Source organism: Anopheles arabiensis (genome assembly GCF_016920715.1).
Source record: "Anopheles arabiensis isolate DONGOLA chromosome X unlocalized genomic scaffold, AaraD3 X_pericentromeric_contig0056, whole genome shotgun sequence".
NCBI lineage: Eukaryota > Metazoa > Arthropoda > Insecta > Diptera > Culicidae > Anopheles > Anopheles arabiensis.
This window is the reverse complement of record NW_024412134.1, coordinates 461,472-479,953: the sequence shown is the minus strand read 5'-3', so window position 1 is coordinate 479,953 and position 18,482 is coordinate 461,472. Positions and strand designations below refer to the sequence as shown.

Genomic DNA, 18,482 nt, shown 5'->3' with positions numbered 1-18,482 from the left:
CCATTCCGTTTCCTTTCCCCATCGCGGGCGGGCAAGAAATATCACCGGCCAAAAACGAATCACGCCTGAATCACATCCCCGTGGCCGCAGTCGCGAGTGTCAAATAGGCCCCGGCACGAAGGAAGGCAAATCCGAACATCCCCGTCGTTAACATACCAAAACGTACGGCCGCCATCATATCTGTTTTGACTGATATTTTCACTACCATCACTGCTACTACTACTACCACTATTGCCGTGGCCACTGGCCATTGCTGGTGCAGCAAGAAATCACAGCAGTGTTTTCAAAATACCTCAACGGGCGCCGCACAGTGATTTGTTGTTATGAACGGTGCAATAAAATGCGTGAAGCAAGTATGGTTCACCTTGTGAGTGCATTCGGTGCCTGCTACTACTACGTGCGAGGGTATCAGCAGAAACAGTGTATTTTGTCGTCTGTTTGCTCGCGGTGTTGTTATCACAAAGCAGGCCGCGCATCGAGCCGCGAATAAACGTGGAGCACACACACCGACTGCATGCAGGCAGGGGCACACACACACACATACAGGATTAGGATCGTGAGGTGCAAGGGTGTGTGGACCTTATTCGAGAGCGTGTGAAACTAGGAAACGAAAAGAAGGAAATGTGAATACTCACAACTAGCTTAGCAACTCACCTTTGATTATACCCCGCGAGCGAACGAGCAGCGCTGCAATTTCGTCACTCGTCACTCATAGCGGCTGGTTGTGCTTTCTCACTCTGCTATTTCCAAGTTGATTTTTACCGCGATTTTCTTGGTGTTTAAGTGCTTGAACTGTTTTCGTTCGGTTAATTTGCACTCGCGCGTTCACGTATCACAAATTTACCTGTGAATTGTACCTGTGAATTGTACGGTTCAACATATAAACATTCCGATCCGCCTGCGGTTGTTGTGACCACTCACTGTGCAGTTGAACTTTGCGCTATTTTGCGATGGCGTCCGTGATCTGTAAGAAATGTGAAGGTGCTATTAGCAACGATCCAATTCCGTGCTTCGGTCTGTGTGAACACTATTACCACGATAAGTGTATTGGACTTTCAACCCCGCTCCTGCGTGATTTTAAGAAGTCACAAAATTTATTCTGGGCTTGCGCAGATTGTACTCAGCGTTTGCACGGCCTTTCTCGTGATGCTGCCTACCTGTTGGAATCGTTGCAGTCCGATTTCCGCGATACCTCACGTTCTGTGCAGGCGACATCAGCTGGCTTGCGACTTGAACTTTCCTCTTCACTGGATTGTTTTAGAAACGAAATAGCTTTGATGAAACAGGAATCAGCATCGTCAATTCGTTCCGTGAAAGATTTCATCGACTCACTTACTGCTTCTCACTCAATGGAACGCAACTACTCACAGGCTCCACTACTCACAACGCTTGATGAAGTTAAGCATGGCATCAAGGGGCTTGATCTCATGCACCGTGAGTTTCTCACTTCCTTCAACTCACTAATGAACAAGCTCAACTCTCATCTTGCCACGCATACAACTACATCGAGTGCTCACCATTCCGCGATTCCTGCTACGCACTCAACGACCACGAATCCAGTTGCGGCCTCTAAGCTCACCCATCAAGCTGTTGGTGAGAATCCTTCCAAACGTCGATTGATGGATCGCTCTCCCGACTCGTCGCCTACCAATACCGTTACACGCGCTATGCTGTCATCGGGTACAGGGTTGTCCTACAACAATATTACGACCGTTCCTGAACGCCCACGCCGTACTTGGGTCTTTATCTCCCGTATTGCTCCTGATACTCCGATTGAAGCGATCCGTGAAATGGCCTGTTCCAACATAGGGACAGACGACATCTTGGTATACAGCCTTGTACGACGCGACCGGGATCTTTCTACGCTCTCCTACGTATCTTTTAAAATTGGTGTACCGGATTCGCACCGGGCTATTGCTTTGGCTGCTTCAACCTGGCCTCGCGGGATCTCTTTTAAGGAGTTCATCGACCTTAATCCCCGCTCCGTCAATGTTTGGCGACCCACTACAGCAGCATCCCATGCACCTTCTGCGCCTGTTACCCGTGAATCGGATCATCATTCATCGCCACCTTCTATCAACCACACGACACAACTGCGAAACGCTGATTTCACTATTTCGCCCGATCATGGTCCTATGAGCTTGCTTTATACGCAGTACTTTCAGCAAGCGTAAACCGGCTGATCCGGCTGAAGATTTTCATGAACTACTGACTTTACCCGAATTGATGGAAGCTAACCCTGCATCTAATACACACAATCCGTCTGACTCTCTTCCGCCGTTAATAACTTGCAGTGAGAGCACTCCCGGCGCATCTCGCTCTCTCATTCCTTCGATCGATCGACTAAACATCTACTATCAAAACGTAAGAAGATTGCGCACAAAACTAGACGAGTTACGCCTCTCTCTATCTGAGCTTGATATGGATGTGTTGGTGTTAACTGAAACATGGCTCGATGGCTCAATTCCGTCCTCTCTTATCTCGGAGGATGCGTATGTCATCTATCGCTGCGACCGAAATCCTCTCAACAGTAACCGTTGCCGTGGTGGTGGTGTACTCATTGCCTGCTCTTCCGTGCTGAACACGTCAACTTTATCACTGCCGTTCGACTCGCTGGAGTCTGTTTGGACAATTGTTAAGCTTCAAAACCTTGCAATCTATATCGGCGCCGTTTACATCCCACCCGATTTGCGTTCTTCCGAAGTAGTCCTTGACGTTTTACATGAGAGTGTTAGTTTCGTTGCTGGCAAACTTAAACCAAATGATCTTATGGTGTTACTTGGTGATTTTAATTCACCATCACTCTCCTGGCAACCGTCGGCATCGTGCGTTAATCAGTTCATTTCTACTGGTGTATCTCGTGAAAATGTTTCTCTGCTTGATGGAATGTCGGTAAACGGTTTGCTGCAATTATCCGGCATAAAAATATACGCGGAAGACAATTAGATCTTCTATTTGCCAATGCTGCCTTCTTGGAGTGCTGCTCCCCGTCATAGCTTCACCTGTTCCACTCGTCGCGCTAGACAATCATCATCCTGCTCTTGAGACAAGCGTGCTCCTTACGCACTCTCGCCCTGCATCCTCCCAACGAATACCTACGGCTCGTATGTTCAATTTTAGGAAAATGGACTACCAAAAGTTTCATCGTATATTAGCCGATACCGATTGGTCCTTTATTGATGCTGACTGTGACATAAATCAAGCTGTAGCAGCATTTACTAATGTAATCACTTCCGCCTTCCCTTCCTGCTGTCCTCTCCTTAAACCCGCTCCTAATCCTAAGTGGTCAAACAGAGCTTTACGCCTATTAAAATCGGACAAAACCGCGCTCAACGCGCCTACCGTTTAAATAATACTTTACACAATCTTTGTGTATATAAATATGCGGCTAAGGCTTATCGTTTTCTTAATCGCCATCTGTATCGTCGCTACGTTAGGCGTCTTCAAATGCGCTTCACTATTGATCCTGGGTCATTCTTTTGTTTTGCGAACTCTCGGCGAGGCTCTGCTAGCCTTCCATCCACCCTGTTTCTTGATCTGTCCTCTGCTACGTCCAATCCTGATATATGTAACCTGTTTGCCAAACATTTCTCTAGTGTATTTGTCGATCCTAGTACTTTTAAGGTTCCTTTGGACGTAGGCTTGTCTTACACGCCCTCTGATGTGATATCATGTAATTCAGTCGTTGTAAGTGAAAGCCTAGTAAAATCCGCTTTATCCAAACTTAAAACTTCGTTTTCACCAGGCTCCGATGGCATCCCTGCCTGTGTTTTGAAAAAATGTGGCATTACCCTCACTCCTATTCTCACTCGTCTTTTTTCCGCTCGCTTAGTGTAGGGATTTTTCCTAGTCAATGGAAACTAGCTTGGCTTGTTCCCATTTATAAGAAAGGTGACCGCACACTAGCATCAAACTACAGAGGCATCTCTATTATTTGTGCGTGTTCTAAAATCCTCGAGTCAATTGTCCATTTATCTGTAATGCCTTGTGTAAAAATTATATTTCTACGGAACAACACGGCTTTATGCCCAATCGCTCAGTGTCCACCAACCTAATGTGTTTTTGTCTTCTCTATATCACTATCTGTCTAGTGGTAAGCAAGTAGACACTATCTATACCGATTTCAAAGCGGCATTTGACAGTATACCTCTATCATTACTTGTTGCTAAGCTTCGAAAACTAGGTTTCGGTGGCTCTATATTGCCGTGGTTCAACTCTTATCTTGAGAATCGTTCATATGCAGTTAAAATCTGTGGCTCTTTCTCTGAATGTTTTCTTAGTTCTTCGGGTATCCCTCAAGGTAGTGTCCTTAGTCCCTTACTGTTCATTCTCTTCCTCAATGACTGTACTTCGATCCTTCCTCCTAACGGCTTCTTGCTATATGCGGATGACGTTAAAATTTTTCTTCCTGTATCTTCTACAGCTGATTGTCTAGTCCTTCAATCCTGGCTCTGTAAATTCTCTACATGGTGTGCTTCTAACGGTTTAGTCCTGTGTCCTGAAAAATGTTCTGTCTTGTCTTTCTTCCGATCTTCTACAAGTATAACTCATGCTTATAGTGTCTGTGATGCCCCTATTCCCCGTGCGTCCTTGTCTAAGGATCTTGGCGTCTTCTTTGACCCGAGTCTTTCTTTCAAGGAGCACACGGACTATGTCATCAACAAGGCCAACAAAAGTCTTGGTTATATTTGTCGCATGTCCACTGAAATTCGTGATCCTTTTTGTCTTAAGTCCCTTTATTGTTGTTGGGTCCGTTCCGTACTGGAATATGCCTGTGTCATCTGGTCTCCTGTTCAACTATCTCTGCTCCAAAGGATTGAGAGGATCCAGAGACGTTTTACAAGGATCGTATTTCGTAGTTCGCTGGGTCATCACTCTATTCCGCTTCCTTCGTATGACGATAGATGCACTCTATTAGGCCTTGCCAAGTTGGAGCACCGCCTCTCGGTCGCTCAGGCTTCTTTCGTCGCTGGCATATTGCTCAATACGATTGATACTCCTTCACTTCTGTCGCGCTTACATTTGTATGCACCTTGTCGCACCTTACGTTATCGTTTTCGTCTCCAGTTACCTATATGTCGTACACGTTTTGCTCGCAATGAGCCTTTTGTAAGAGCTATGTCGTCTTTTAATAGTACTTCTGATCTGTTCGATTTCAACATATCCTATCCTGTCTACCGATCCCATCTTCGCTCCTTTTCCGTACCATAAACTCCTTCCAACTCCTTCGTGAATAATTGTATACTATAGTCAGTAAGTACTATTGCTGTAACCCAACGTGGCCGAGCAATTAATAAAATAAAATAAAATAAAGTAAAATAAATAAAAATAATCGAAATATATTTGCGGTGCCTGAAACGATCACAAAACTCATGGATTAATATAAATGTACCACGATGTTCTGAAAGCAATATGATTCAACCACTCGTTGGCGGGTTGCGTGCACTGGCGTTGATCAAACGCCCGTCCACTACTAGTAGCCCTCGGCCGTCAAGGACGGTGTGAAGCGAACTGTCCTTCTCCGAATCGCTACGCCTGGAATGAACGATCTCAGTTTGACGCATTGAACTACAGCTATCACGTGAGTATGCTCCCGGTTCGATATGCTTAACCAAAGTGTTTTCTGCATCCGCTAGCTCCTGTTGGGTCAACATTTCATCTTCTCTAGACTGCCTCTCTTTAGACGGTCTCTCGGCTCTGATGGTTTCTAGTGCAAAATGCTTCTTCAACGATTTATTTTGTAGCTCTTCACTTACTCCATCACACGAGCGCACATGCAAATTCAAGTATGTCGCACCTGGGACGTTCTTGGCGATTGGACAGAAACCGTATATAACCCATCCCAGCTGAGTTTTGGAAGCAACGGGCTCGTTATACCTTCTTTCAACGCTATTGAGTGGTCTGGTCACGTGACGATTATCAATTCCTATTTTATGCTATTTCGATTCTATTTTTGCATTAAGTCATACAATTTTTTTTATAAAATATGTTTGGTTCAGCTTGTAAGAGTAGTGCGATTCGCTTATTTAAAACCCATATCGGACATACAAGACAAAATAAATTTAGTAAAATGAATACATTCGTAAAACCAAATATCATACCTTACGTCGAAAACATCACTTCCATAATTGTATATTAGGCTAGCTCAAAAACTAAATCACGTTGGTTCTGTAATGTTTCTCTGGATCTGGATGGATGGAATTTAAAAGCGCCAAAAATAGTTTTGTGTTCTTTGGTTTTAAATGTATATTTTTAAAGTAATGCATCAAAATATTAGTACAATATAAATAAACAACACAATATATAAAAACGGTAAGGACCGATACTGTCTCGTCATGGTAAACACAGGCTCCTCGTCATGTGTACGAGAATCATATGCCACCATCCGGCACGGAAACCACAACCAAATGGCTACATATAGTTAGGACGGGTGACCAAACTCACCGTTGGCACGTTTATTCTATTTAATCGAATTGAATTTGATATAAACGGTCTAGTCTAGGAGGCACCTAAAATATAGAATCAGATGATGTTTATATTATTATAGACTACCATATCACAAGGAACTGTAGTATCTTTACTACTTTCCAGATGATAAAATGAGCCATGAATATTAGATTGTAATAGTGCTGACATTGGGCGATGAATAATTCATGTGAATCATAAATCACTGAACAATGATTTCAACTTAAATGTTTACTTAATTTCCTTCTTGTTGTTTCGTATCGTTCAGATCGTAAACATTGCAAACTAGCGTCGCACACATACAATCACATCCCTTAGCTGATTCTTCTTCAGCTTAGCTGTGAAAACGGGGTTAATACGTGACCTGGTATTTCAACAGACCTTGGGACAGAATCAAACAATTTTGATTTGTCCGCACGCACGCCCGCAGTAGCGATTACCGCTGCCTTTTGAGATTCAGTTTGACAACAGCCGTCGATATTTGATTACAGGCAGCAGTCGCAATATAGCTTGAAAAATACCGATTTATAAAATGTGGATGCAAAATACTAGTTTTTAGTGCTCTACAAATGTTTATGAATCGAAAACAATTCATTTATCATACCCGTATACCAGAACATTCTAATATTTCTGGCTTTTAAGCGGTTTCAATTTGTTAGAAAAAATGAAATTTCTATCAAACTTGAAGCAAATTGTACTGATTTGACATTTTATTTGTCAAATTTGGAAAACCGCGTACAGGTGTCCCCCGAGATACGACTGTATTTGGGACCAAAAAAAATGTCAAGATCGGGGAGTTGTGGAATCTTAGGGAATATGTTTGTAACGGTTATCTGCACAGAAATTCAAAAAATATATCAATTTCGTCTCAATGAAAACTTTTAAGTGTCAAAATTAAAATGGTCCAGTACACGCCAAAGTTTACGCTTCGTGTGATGTCCGTATATGGCAGGAGTGGATTCGATTGTGATACAGTGGAGCGCCGTTTATCCGAGCTTCTCGAGACTTGACCTCGCCCGGATAAGCAAATAACACGGATAATGAGTCAAATTAAATATTTTATCACCAATTTCTGATTAGGTTTGGGAAAATTTTCTTATTTTTTAATAAAAATAACCAAGTTTTTATTTACTTCATGTTTTTCCATAAGAATATTTCAAATTTGCCATGAATTATAGTGTTTTTGTTAAATATCCTCCTCATAACGCAATAGCACGGATAAATGGCGCTCCACTGTACAGTCTGTTCCCGAGTTACGTGGTTCTCGACTTACGCGGATTCTGAGATACGCGGTTTTCTAAATTTGACAGATCAAATGTCAAATCAGTACAATTTGCTGGAAGAAATGTGCAATGCAGTATGAATTGCAGTTTTGCTAATCCACTTACAAGCGAAAAATATCGGATATTCTGTAAAAATCGTATCAAATAAATGAAAAAGTATAAAAAGTACTAAATTGAATAAAAACCACCGAGTAACCAATTGTGTTTTGGTAAAAAAATCGCGAAATTTGACTTACGCGGATATTCGAGTTACGCGGATTCCTCGGGAACCCAGAAACCGCGTAACTCGGGAACAGACTGTACGTAGTTTTTTACCCACTCTACGGCACATCAACCACACCAGCCATTCGGGGTTATACGCATACATCAACATATGATCGAATCCACACCTGTCATTTTGTTTTCATTTTTCTACAGCACGGTAGTCAAATTGTTCGGGATAAGCCTGTAATTTGATCGAACGCGGGGCCGTCGGGCACCGTCCCTTTCGAGCGGGGGGGGGGGCGGTGGTAAGTGGGGGGGGGATACGATTTTAGCACGTACGTACGGTTTAGGCACGTAGCACGAGGTGGAATGGACTCATAAAGTAGACGGATTACCCCCGGCAGTTGATCGTACAGGCGATCATAGGAACCCAGAAGAGGTTCCCCTTACTGGAAACTCGAAATAAGTTAGGGTAGGCGAAGCTTTTAGGAGATGTTACTTCCTTTCTTGGTCTTATTTATCGATAAAATATATTGGTTCGGTGCAATTTCTTATTTTTGTTTTGTATTTTACTAGGTGGGGAGTTTCTATGTGGTTTTAATTTACAATGTGTCTGGGAGGGTGTGCGGTGTTTTCGTCGCTGCTTGCTTATGCTGCAGTTTTGATGTATTGGGCAAGAAGGTCATGGGCAAATGGGTGCAATCGTCACCGCGCTTGTACGTTGCTATGTGTTCTCGGTGACGGTGACGATTGCTTTTGCTTATGTTGCATGTTTCGGTTGTTTTTGCATGGACTGTGTGGCCTGAACTCTTCGGGTTTGTTGCTTTGGTCTGATTTGCTGAATATGTTATAAATGTGTAACAATAGTGTTAGTTGTTATTATGCTTAATACCAAATTATTTACCATTCCATCTTTTGTGTTCGGATGGCCGATGAAACGTTGATAGTAATGACGCGAACACAAACTACAATTTACAACTTATATTAGAACAAAATGGTATATCCGTGCCACGCTGACACACAACCGTTCGCCACCAAAGCCAGATCGGAAGAGAGCGAGCAATTCCTTAATTCTAATTCTCCTGATTTTCGCCTTGCCTATCTAGTTTTCGCCTCTCTCGTTGCGTCGGCCGCCTGACTGGTATCGGCAGCTGTCTCCAGGGGTGAGCAACAATACAATCACAACACCATCAATTTTGGTACAGTCTGAAATCATTGGTTAAACTTCGATTCCCTGCCAACTATTGAATATGTGCTTTTTAGTTGGCACGTTATTCCATACAAAAAAAAATTCTCGGCAGGACATGAGATTTTTGTTAAATTTTCAAAAACTGGTTTTCCCATACAAACGCATGCTTTTTAATTTAACTGTCAGCCAACTATCGAGCGTTCAACTATTGAATTCTGACTGTATAACCAACAAATCAATACCGTCAACTGTTTTAAAAACAAATCCGCTTTTTAGTTTATAAGATTCATAAGGTTTGCTTACAAGTATGTCTCGTACAGCTTTCATGGTTTCATCTTTATTTTGCGCTTCACCTATATTCGCTGTTACATCATCGTTCACTATCATTACAAGCACAGGATAACGACTCATACAATCTACATGTTTCAACCTGGTTCCTGGCCAATGTTCTGTAAATGCAAAGAACACGACTGTGTGCTTCCATGACACAAGGCATGTTTGATAAATTCGGATGAAAGGCAGAATTCTTTTTCTTCTTTTGGCACAACAACCGTTTTGATTACCACAACAATTACCGCTGTTTTACTGATTACACATAACAGGATAGTCAGTAGTGATGGGTAATCCGGAGCGGAGTCATGGATCAACTCCGACTCCGGTGCGCAAAATATGACTCCGACTTTGGATCACTACCGGATTCAACTCCGGATCAGTCCGGATCACTCCAGATCATTCCGGATCAATCTGGGTTACTCCGGATCAATATGGATTACTCCGGATCAGTTAAAATGAGTCCGGATCAGTCCGGAGCAGTCTGAATCAGTCCGAATGAGTCCGGATCAGTCCGAATGAGTCTGAATGAGTCCGAATGAGTCTGGATCAGTCTGGATGAGTCCAGATGGGTCCGGATGGGTCGCCTACACGCACGGTCCAAAACAGCCGAAATCATACAAAACCATGAAAAAGTCTGTGCCCTTTTGTTTCGGCGTCCTCGTGAAGTTTACCTAGCCGAACTGAATAGTTGTGTTCGATAAATATGTGTGCGTATCAGGTAGCAGCATATGTACTGCTTACCTGCCGTATGTTGCTGTGATACCGAACGAGACGCATAGACAACGCATCAAAAGGATATGTGTAGCCGTGAGGAAATTTTTCTGTGTCTCATTTGCCTTGTCCTTGCCTTTAGAAACTGATGAGTGAAGCACGCATACCGTTCGGGTATGTTCGGGGTATAAGCTCTGTTCCTCTCATGTTAATGGTAAAGATAGAATCGTATGCTATCGGCTCTGCTCACTTGGTGAGCCCTTATAATGAACGGAAAAATAATGGTTGTCGTGCTGGTGCGAATTAATCTCTGAGCGTATTGGGCAGGGTCAATAACACTGTACAGCAGTCGCTGATGAAACAGAAATCACGTACATATAAAATCAGGAAACCAAGCAGGAACAAATTCTCGTAGGATGCAGGAACAAAACATTTCAACACAGCAGAACTTCCGATAGGAACAGCTCAACAAAACTCAAACACGAACGATTTCAACGCAGCAACGCGGAAATACGTTCGAACGCTTCCGAATGTGATTTGAAGGTTGAAGTTGAACTTATCCGCAATTTAAAAAAACCTCTGATTTTAAACGCAGATTTTTGGATTTTGTATAGGCCCGACAGTGTTATTGATTTCCAATTGTTTTTTCCCCAGGAGCAAAACAAAATCATACGATATTTTAATTGTTTTTATTCGAGCGGGCGAATCATATTTTTTAGGAATAAAGCGATCCATAATGCGGCAGCTCACTAATTCCTCTACTTGCCTATATCTAATTTACACTATACCGGCGAGTGATACAGAACCCTATGTTCGTGACGGTGGTGTGTCAAACATTATAATTCTCTTCGCAGACCGCAACGTGTAGCAGCTTATGGAGGGCCTGATTGTTGTCCGTTCTGCAGGACGATATCATGGCAAGAATTACTTTCTCGACAACAGCGGTGTGCAGCTCATTTGTTTTTATGTGAACCTGTAAAAGTACAGATCATTCTATTATATTTTGAATCATCAAGTAAGGAATTAAATTGTTCCTAGCATTCCCGAAATTGTTTTTTTCAAATATAAGCACCGCCCTTGTATAGACATATGGGATTCCAAACATTAGTTGCCTTAGTTCCTTTCCCCTCTTACTTGTACACAGGCTGATTGCGAAAACATGGCTGGATGATTTCTCCTCTAACAAAACGTTGTTGAGCTGTACTTGTTTATGCTGCGCAAAATAACGGAACTGAATTCGCCTTATATCGTATTTTAACGTTTTCTTTGAAAGCATCATAGCGATTATGGAATGCTTTACATCGGCAACTTCCAGTTCTGGATTGGCCGATTTCATTGAGTCTAATTGAAAAACATTGCAAACACAAGAAAAATTCTATGAGATATTAGTGTAAGTAGGAAATTGTATAGAAATGTTGGAAAATCGTACAACTCATTAGAAAATAATTAATTTTAAATATGATGAATCCGCTCAATTACAAATAATACACAAACGTACGACGCATACAAAACAAACATTACAATATCAATTTGACAAGAAAGGAAAAAACGACAGGCAGTGTGATCAAGGTTGATTAAAAATATCAGGTGGTGGAAAAGCGCCTTTGGGGGGTCGCCATAGTTGAGGGACTTTACGTCATTTTAAAACTGTTAACCCTGTTACTGGCAACCAAAAAAACATCATATTCCAAGCAACCGGGCTACCCGCGTAGCCAGCGACTTTGGAGGCATACAGGGTATTCAAATTGAGTTTAGACTAGCAGCATACTTTTTTGAAAAGTCGCAATCGATTCTTGACTAGCATCCTCTATTTTTGATAGCGAGCAATGGATTATTGACTAAGAGCAATTGATTACAGCAGACCGGTTGCTGGCGCGGAGTGACCAGATTGTTTTTAGAGGTAGGAACTCTAAAGCAAATACGATATTTTTCTTTATGACAGAGCGTTTCTACATACACCAAGAAAGCAGCTGAGAAAATAATTGACAGCATGCTTTGACAGCGACTGACAGCATTTTCGGTGAGAGAAATCTCCTCGGCATGCAAAGAACGATAAAGCTGAGAAAAATTGAATTGGCAGTTTATGGCGAACGATTAATTACACTTTGCATTTTTGTCGTTTAATAATCGTAAAAATATTATTAAAAAGTAAAAGAAACTTTTTGACTTCACTTTAGCGATTAAAATGGATTTTTTCAACATCATTTTAAAAGTCTCATCTCGGCGCTTTTCAGAGCTTCTACACACACAAATCGATTGTCAATTCTCTCACAGCCATCTCTCACTTGCAGTCTCGGTGTATGTAGAAACCAAAGTGGGTGTAATATACAGGTGAGCTTATCCCGAACAATTTGACAGCCGTGCTGTATAAAAATGAAAACGAAATGACAGTAGTGGATTCGATCATTTGTTGATGTATGCGTGAGAATTACAATGGCTGTTTGGGTTGATGTGTCGTAGTATGGGTGAAAAACTACGTATCACAATGGAATCCCCTCCTGTCATTCGTTCGTCCAATATGGCCTTCCCGCCAAACCTATAAGCCCGCCTAGTCCCTATACCCACTTTGGTAGAAACGCTCACAGTCTAAGAGCGTTGCGTTTATAACACCCGGTGTGACAGATCGACTTAAATAATAATCTGTGGATAATATTTAATTTCATCCGTCCACTGGTTTAAAGCATTTGTTTTGCTGCTATATATCATCCACAAAATAAGAGAAAATGTTTCTAATAGGTTTTCGGTGATATTTTTTGATTTTATGAAAGCAAAATACAACACAAAAGCACTTAACGGCTGAATTGAAATATGCAACAGTGGACCCATAGGCATTACCTCACCATAAGCTACATTTAGCAAGTTTTTCAGAGTGACCATATGTAGTTCTATCGAATTTTGATAGAATTTCGGTTTACAATTGAGCACATTAAAACTTAATTTTTCTAACCAAATATCAAATATTTTTCTAAGTATTGAACGTTCAACCATAAAAATGGACTTCAATAAAGTTTATGATTGAATAAAAAGTTGTTTTTAAGGAAAATTACCGAATTTGCTTTAGATTTCCTACCGATAAACTCAAAAACAATCTGGTCACTCCGCGCCAGCAACCGGCTTGCTGAATTCAATTGCTCTTAGTCAATAATCCATTGCTCGCTATCAAAAATAGAGGATGCTATTCAAGAATCTATTGCGACTATTCAAAAAAAGTATGCTGTTAGTCTAAACTCAATTGGAAAACCCTGTATAACTTTAAAATGCGTAATCCAATATTGATGCAATGTTTCGATGAAAACTAAATAAAATAATGCAATTTCTAAAACTGTGCATAGATTGGTTCAACTCGCTACCGTTTTTAGTTATAGCTTTTCCAAGTTGACAGGAGCTTTTGAAAAAAATACAAAATGTAAAAGATATTCTTTCAGTACATTTTAAAATTTTCACAGCAAAATGATACTAGTAGTTTAGAGAACTGTATGTTGCACGTCTAATATAGTTTTTAAGAATTTTTCTTTGAGCCATAAAAAGATAAAGGAGTTTTGATTTGAATAAAAACCATTACATAACACCTGTCATAATAATTTGGCAAAATGCACATCTGCGACAAATGCAAAAACTTCATAAAATGGTCTCTTTTGGTAATTTATGTTGATAATACATTGTTAAGACACTGAATTTAAACATTGTGTGTTAAATTTATTTGATGTAGGTGTCTCTCTATCAGCATCGATCATAATGTAACGGTTGTTTTTCAAATGGAAACTTCTTTATATTTTTAATTCCTAGTAAAAAAATTGTAAAATTTATAAGAGACGAGCAACATACAGGATAAAAGTTAGGCTCAGCCCTCTACATTACATTGGAGAAGCGTTACCTTTTGCTTTCGCTAGCGTACACCAGCCAGCGCTACGGTCGCAGCCATTTCCGAACGACCCAAGTTACATTTTTTCGAATGTCAAAATCAAAGCAAACAGTTGATGATATGTTTACATTTTGTGTTGAGATTTCGTTGCAGTGCGTGCAATAAAAAAGCAAATTGTGTGTAATTTAAGTTGAGTTTGCGTCTGATATTTTCATTAAAGATGGTAAGTAGACACACATGTTGGAAAAGACAACCTTGTGTTCGTTTTAGATGTTGACGCATTACGGCGGAGTGGTGCGGAGCAAAGGCACGCAAAGGCAAAAGAGGAGCAAAGGCGACCGGTCAACCAGATATGCTTTTAGTAAGCGTTTTATACGTGATTTTAAAAAGTGTTTGTTATACTAATACGTGATCAGATATAATTACAGGCTTTCTTCTGGACCATTGATAGAAAGATTGGATTGCTAAATCGGATGTATGGAGTGCGGACGATGTGTGTGCAGTTGCGATAGAGCTCGAAAAGAAATATTAAGCGGATGCTGCAACATTGTCGACAACGGATCAGTGGCGCGTTAAACGGTGGACGGACTGGGCGGCCACCAGGGGCCCCGGCGATCTATGGAGCCCCGTCATTGTGGATGTACGACTTCGTATCGATTCAACACCCCCCCCCCCTGGAAGGGATTTGTACCACCTATTTCAACATGACTCATTTTTTATTTATTCATTTTTCCCATCGCTTCACTCACTGTATTTTGTCGAGGGTCCCGAACTGCAGAAAACTGGGGCCCCATACTACTCAAAGCAGCACATTAAATATTCTAAGAAATCTGCCGATACTTGCACCAAAGTCGCATGCGAAGAACGCTGAGACACGCGCGCACAGCTCAAATCAATACCTCATCATCGTTGGCGCAAAGTAATATTGGGCAGAGCGAGAAACCGTCAATTTTAGCTGGTGTGGGTGGCCTGTGCACAAGACACCCAAACCCAAAACCACGCAGAGCAACTTGCTGCTAAAATGGAATGCACAGAACGCTGCGCTTAACTTCTACCGAAAACCTGTTACACAACACAAGCATTCAACACACCCAAACAAAAATTTAAAGGCCCCGAAAAACAATATCAATACACCGGCTCGTAGGCGGTAAAATTAACAGGAAAAATTGACTAACACCAAGCAAGCAACGGTGCTCCAGAGGGTGGAGGTTTCATTCGAGAAACGATTCCATCGATATCGATGTGTGCGTTTTTCAATTTGGCTTGGATGAAATGTGTCTGTGCTTGTACTGGGGGTTCCTATACCTATTTTTCAGTTGTGTCCTGAAAACAGGCAGCTTTTTCACGCGAAAAGACTTTATTTATTTATTTCTGCAATTTATTTAAGACACGATCGCTTATCAAGCTAACAAATCCTTGCTTAAAACTTCAAAATGATTTTCTGCCACTTCGTAAGTTACGATAGTAGCAGTGAAGAAGAAACAACGGTAGATCTGAAAAACAGCGCCGACTGCTTCGAAGTGTTTTCGACCCGTTACAGTTTTCTAACCAAGCGTGAGTTAAGCATGCGGATCATTTGTGCAAACCGTGTTATACATGTTTCATTTCGTGGTTGTTAATTTCAGATTTAAGAAAAAAATTCTTGTGTCGAAGAACATTTTCCTTGACATTCTGGCGGAGAACGAGCCCTCCGAGTCTTTTTATTCCTAAAAGTGTATGCAGTTTTAGATGTGATAATTACATGGGCCTATGCTGTTGATTGTTGAAGCAGTCACTCACTGAAGAAGTTGCTGGAATCCTTTGCTGTTGAACGCAAACTGGGTGCGTGAGCCCTTCATCTTTCGACTACCATCAAACAACAACAGAGGAAGGAAATAACAGCAGCTTCTTAACCCAAAACAGCAGCACGTTACCAGTATTTCCAGCATATTGTCTTTTGTATGGATACGGCAGTACACATATTTTTGTTTAAAATGTTAAAATTTGATAATTTCTGAAATAAAATACTTATATTTTGTCGTGAAAGCAACAGTAACAACTCTGTTGTTGTTTTGTGTCGGTCAAACAATCTGAGATTGGCGCCTTTCCGTGACAAAAGCTGACGGAAAGCAGTTTGACAATTTTGGATTTCCGTTTGTGTTTCATAATACATATCTTGGCAGTGTGCTTGTGAGTTTGTGTTTCGTCAAATTTTATTTTTTCAACACACAACACAAACGGATGTCATAATACAAATCTTCTGATTTTGACAACTTGTCTTTACAATTTGTGTTTAATAATCGGGACTAATATCATTTTATCATAGTTGGCCTAAAGCGTGGGATCAAATGCATTGAACGCTACGCACGAATTGGGTGAAGCGAAACCCCATTACACGATATGCCTCACGCAAACTACATGCACATACGACATTAAAAGGCTCCGCTCTTTTTATCTGTTGAGGTTTCATTCAAGAATCGATTCCGATGTCAATGTGTGCGCTCTTTAATTTGGCCTGTGTCTATGTTATCACGCAAAAACTAAGAACTCGTGCCCCGGCAAACCTTTGGGGCCCCAGTCAAAATTGTGGTCTGGACGAAGTGATGGTGGAAAGGTAAGCTGTTGAAGGGTTTGGGTCAAATTTGAAAGAGTCGATGGAAAGGAACAATCGATATGAATGATCGCGTAAAGTTTGAACTAATTAAGCTGTCGGCAGCGGTCGGCAAAGTCCGGCCCACCACAATGTGCAGTCAGGCCCGAGAAAATATTTGTGCGATTTTGAAAGATAGGAAGATCCTATTCATTAAAAATTAACTGAACATATTTGAATATGACAATTCATATCGTTGAACTCTTCCAAATTTGATCACCATAACATGTATTGCGTTGAGCAACAGTCAACACAAACACGACGACTTTCCAATAGCAATAGCAATAGCAAGAAGCAATATTGCGATTATGAGTAATTGTTTGGAACTTTTTATGACTTTTGTACACTTTGCTGCTGACTCTTAATTGAAGATTCTTTACAATCAATTTTAGGAATTGTAAGAATTGTAGTTAATTGTTATTGTAAGAAAAACAACAATTTAACCAATCGCATTGTTTAAACCAGTTATTTTGTGCATTAACTGTAATAATATAATAATGTATGTGTAAAAACTGCAATCTTCTGGCCTTCAATGCTCGATTATTTAGAAAACAGCTGATCTAAAGCAGTGGTCTCTAACCTGTGGTCCGCGGATCTTTTGAGACAAACATACTGCAATACAGGATATTTCCAGTTACTTTCGAATGAAAATATTGTTTTTCCCGCGTGCAAGAAGTTATAGCTCTGACCGATTGAAAATGAAATAACCGTAATTCGAAGTAAGACGGTACTTCAGTATTCATTGTATAGGTAAACATCAACGTAAAAGCAAAATTTTGTTTTCATGTTATGCTCACGATGACGATTTTAAATCCATACTTCCGTACTATGAAATAAGAGCTGCAACCTGTAAAATAGAAAAGAAAATATCGTTTAGAACCATCGTTCTTGTCAATTAAAGTCAAAAGTAACTAGCTTAGCGAAAATGATAACTTTCCGACATACAACTCGGAACTAAAAGTGCGAAACCTTTTACTTCTTTAGAGTATAAATAAAATCAACTCCGATCATGGCAGGTCAGATTTGTTCGGATTGTCAGGATAGGACTAAGCCCATCCATCATCTAGCGACTTCTCATTTAAGTAGTTTACTTATGTCCTCCTACCCAAGGTAAGCCCTCTAAACTCCAACGTCCTAAAGGTTTTTATGATCGCCTTAACGATCAAGGGTCGAAAGTCCGCTTCGAAACAGTCTTCGAAACACAAAGCTTTTCTGACATTACTGATTGTTTACTCATTGATATCGATGAAAAAATAGGCGAAAAAAAGTATTGAAATTGGGGTGATTTATTGATTTGGCAGGGTGGCAGTGTGAACTGTATTTTGTCGAAACAAGTTTGTTGATTTGGTAGGCACTCATGGATATCATGAATTTTCAACAAGAACAGCAAAGTGATGTGAAGATTTTTCTCAACCAAAAACGTTAATCCCGCAAGCCGAATACGCACCTAAAATTTTATCGGGGTGTCTGTGAGCGGTTACTAAAACAAATTTTTGTTCATCACGATTGACGACTGACTTACATGTCGTTTTGACAGAATAAATAGCTGCATTTTAAGTTATTTGTTTTATTGATATTCAGTTAAACGACAAAACCATGTATTACTCAAAAGCTTTCAGTAAAAATGTAACTGCAGCAAACTTTGAAAATTTGCAGTGTATGAGCCGTACACCATTTCGCCCCTCCCCGTCGATGGATTTGAAGAAGGTGCCCCGGCTACCATATCGCCTAGGGCCTCGGAGAGCTTGACCCGCTCACGGCAACGGATGCTGTACAGCAGCCTTCCGAGCTGTTAAATGTCCAGGA

The 18,482-nt window shown here is 40.9% G+C and overlaps 1 long non-coding RNA gene across 1 annotated transcript; it reads right to left on the bottom strand.

The window, feature by feature from the left end:
- Positions 1–8,679: 8,679 nt before the first annotated feature.
- LOC120908241 lies at positions 8,680–8,947 on the bottom strand. Its single transcript, XR_005741091.1, has 2 exons — positions 8,857–8,947; positions 8,680–8,790 (listed from the first exon to the last, which is right to left on the bottom strand). It is a non-coding gene; the product is annotated as an uncharacterized LOC120908241 (long non-coding RNA).
- Between the last annotated feature and the right edge of the window lie 9,535 nt (positions 8,948–18,482).